The following is a 3,521-nucleotide window of genomic DNA, read 5'->3' as shown; positions in this document are numbered from 1 at the left end:
CTCTGCTTCTGTGCGACTGGTGCGATGGAGGTTTTAATATTAACTTTGTGTTGCACACCTCTTACAAGTCCCAGGCCAGACAAAAACAAGTGGTCAAACTTGGGACACAGTGTTGGCGGCATACAAAACTTGGGAGGGCCAAGGGATTTTTTATGCATGGTGCTTTGGGGAAGGCGTGAACTCATAGCTGGAAGCTCTCGGCATTCCTGCGTGGTCATTTGCAGGGTTTGAACAGCAACTAAGGTTCCAAGGGTTTGAACAGCATCTAGGCCAAGGAGAGATGCACTACATAGCGTAACATGAAAAGTTACAATGGCTTCTTTCCCCTTGTACGAGACTATGGCGTGAAATGACCCAAGAACGGGAATCTTCCTACGCGAAAAATCCAGCAATGTAAGATGGGAACTTGTCAGTTGTATTGCGTTGAAGAACAAGCTTTGGAATCAGTGCTCACCCATAATAGACACGGCAGAGCCTGTGTCAACCAAAAAGTTCATGGTATTCACCTTGACATCCACGTAGACGCCTGTACTCTTATCAGTACGGACCGCCAAGATGCTAATGACACTCGTAGCATCATCTTCCGAAACGATTTCATTGACCTCTGTAGAATACCCTTCTCGGCCGCGACGGCAGCTGCGAAGTTCTCTTAAAGTGGCCGCGGCGTCCGCAGGCAAAACATGTGCGACCGCGTGCGGGACATTCCGAAGGCGAGCAGCCTGCTGCACCGCAGTTTCTGCCAGCATTTGCACTTATAGGACCGGGGACAACTGCAGCAGCGCCATTCACACCAGGCGAAGGTGCCCTGTACGCACGCGAGCAGCTGAAGCGGCGACGCCTCGGGAGGCATGCGCCATTATCGCAGTTGTCATCTGGTCGACCCCGCCTGGCTGAGCTGTCTCGCAACTGCAGCTGAATTCGCTAAAAAGGATTGGCGAAGGATTCGGATTCAAGCTGGGTTTGCTCACGAAGCCGTGCTACCTCGACAGCATGATCGAACATCAGGTTATCGCCTTCCAGCAGCAATCGCTCTCGTAGCTGTGGGCATGTGACGCCTGCTACGAACTGTTCACACATGTTTTCGTCCGCTTGGGTGGCGAAATTGCAAGGAGCTGCTAACTCGCGAAGCGCTACTGCGAAATCAGTGATGGGCTAACTCTGCAGTTGACGCTCCCGGAATCGATTTGCAGCTCGGTAGCTCGGTCGCTCCGTACGCCAGCAGAAATCTCTCGAAGAGGCGTGACTATCGGGCCCACGGCACATCGGGCGTTCAGGGGGTGGCAAGGAAAGGAGGCGGTGGTAAAATGCCCGTGGAAGACATCCTCTTCGCGAGAATGTCGTGTAGCCGGCACAGCGACACGTAAAAAAAACACACGCAAAAACACACGCAAAAAAAACAGCGTCGTAGCGATTCGGATGCATTACGTGAAGACGCGTAGGCTGCGGGAAGGAGCCCGGATTGTATGAGCCGTAGGGTAGTTTGTTGTTCTCTGGAAAGGTCAGGGTAAGGCGAAGGTACGGTCTGTCTCAGAAGGCGATAATGCTGGATTATCTCCCTGGACGTGACAAGCGGGTGACTGTCCTCGTGCAGCTCCATAGCACGGGAGGTAAAAGCGCAGGCTTGTTGGGTGGGCGTATTTGTTGCCCTCCATTGAAGAGTGAGGCGGTGTCCAGATGAGCTGAATGGAACCTTTTGGGGAGTTGTTTTTTAGCACGCACAGGGCCGGTCAGGACACCCAACCCGACTGGTAATTCCAGTAGGCTTGCTGGGAATCGGTGACTACCCTCTGAACCCCTGGTTGAGTGAGAGCAAAGGTGAAGGCTGCCTCTTCTGCTGCCGTCATTTGTTGGGTTCTAAGCGAGGTACACGCAAGGAGGTTGGTTCTGGAGGTAGCCACGATGATGGCGTGTTGCTGCCCTCGATGTTTGGAGAAGTCTGTGTAGATAACTGCATGAGCCCCACTTAGGGTGGTGTTTAGCGCTTGAGCCCGTTCTTTTCGTTGATCCTCGTCATGTGAGGGGTTCATATTTCTAAGCAAAGGGAGCATCTTTAGTTTTAGTCGCCAAGAGTCTGGGAGTATATCAAGCCGAGTGACATTCTGGGCTGCCCAGCCAATCTGGTGAAGCATGCGGTTACCCACCGCAGTTCTGAGTCGGACCTTCTGGTTAGAAAGATGGCCTTCTATCAGCTCTTCCACCGTGTTGTGGAGCCCGTGCTAAGCAGCCTCAGTGTAGACGCACTCATGAGAAGACCAATGGCCTGCTCAACCGCCTTTCTAATCATTATACAAAGCATCTCTATGTCTTCCTCGTCGAGAAGAAGATAGGGGTTTGTCGTAAGTAACTCTCGAGAGGACAAAAGCTTCAATTAATCGAAAGGTACCGGATTCTTTCTGGCCTCGCTTCTTGGTGGCAACTAGCCTGATCATGTGTATGATTAGATTAATGCTGTTTTTGAGGCGCTGCAAGGAGACGTCACTCTTCGTGTTGGCCTGGAAATGTAGGCCCAGGATCTTGATGCTGGGGTTTGGAGTGATGGTCTGGTCATCAAGTAGTATTTGAATGTATTCCTTGATTTGGCGTGAGGGCGGACGACAAGGAGCTGTGATTTTTTACGTGAACACTGAAGCTACAGGCTTTAGCACATTGGCGTACTAAAAGTGAGATTCCATGGATTGGTGTGAGCTTCCTTTAATTTTTGTAACTCTTAGCACATGAGCAAGGTGCGCACAGGGCCGCTAGACGGGCGTGAGTGGTCGTGTGACGCTTTCACGTGGCATTCAGCGAGAAGGCAGGGGGTAAACCCGTAAATGTGCTTGGTGAGTCCACCATTTGTATTCCCGTGTTCGCGTGGGCTCGTAGCTAAATCGGTAAGACAACGGGCTCTCGCTTTGTTAGGCTATTAGTTCCAGGTTCGATTCCCGGCGGTGCCAGCAAATTCTTTTATTTGTTGGCTGGAGTTTTTTGGTGACACCAACGGTCGCGAAAGAACCCTTGGGGGGTAGAGGTAGAAAGCTTTGCTTTAAAAAGTTTATATCTGTATTTTCGCTACTAACTGTGCGTTGGTGCTCAATTTCTTTTATTTCATTACGGCGAGCATACCTTTTTTCGTTCTCGGAGCTCTCTTGGTGGGCTGTTCGCCCGCTATCATTCTTTCCCCTCGAGCTCTGACGAGGGCTCCCCGATAACGTTCAGCTTCTATCAATTCAAGCTTTGCCTTTGTGGCCCGTATCTGATCTCTAAATGCACCCGGCGATCGGGTTTCTACTGCAACCATCGTTTGCAAGGTAGAGCGTGAAAAAGCTTTATTGTTGATTTTTTAAAGGTACTTCTTCTTTCGATTGCTCGCATTTTGGTTTCTTGTTTGAAATGTTATCACTGGACGCCGTATTTTTTACTGCTACAGGGTACCCTACTCTCGGCTGGAGGGTAGGGGTACCCTCCAGCCGAGAGACGACGTGCAGCCTGCTGGTGGGGACGGTGACTGACTGCGAGCAGCCGTCCTCGTCGGTGTTTATTCA

General features: G+C 51.1%; 1 pseudogene; it reads right to left on the bottom strand.

The window, feature by feature from the left end:
- Positions 1–409: 409 nt before the first annotated feature.
- On the bottom strand, positions 410–1,263 carry LOC144180088 (uncharacterized; annotated as a pseudogene).
- Between the last annotated feature and the right edge of the window lie 2,258 nt (positions 1,264–3,521).

Source organism: Haemaphysalis longicornis, unplaced genomic scaffold (genome assembly GCF_048455015.1).
Source record: "Haemaphysalis longicornis isolate Haplotype H1 unplaced genomic scaffold, Haemaphysalis longicornis Haplotype H1 scaffold_4, whole genome shotgun sequence".
Taxonomy (NCBI): Eukaryota; Metazoa; Arthropoda; class Arachnida; order Ixodida; family Ixodidae; genus Haemaphysalis; species Haemaphysalis longicornis.
This window is presented reverse-complemented; position numbering and strand designations above follow the sequence as displayed.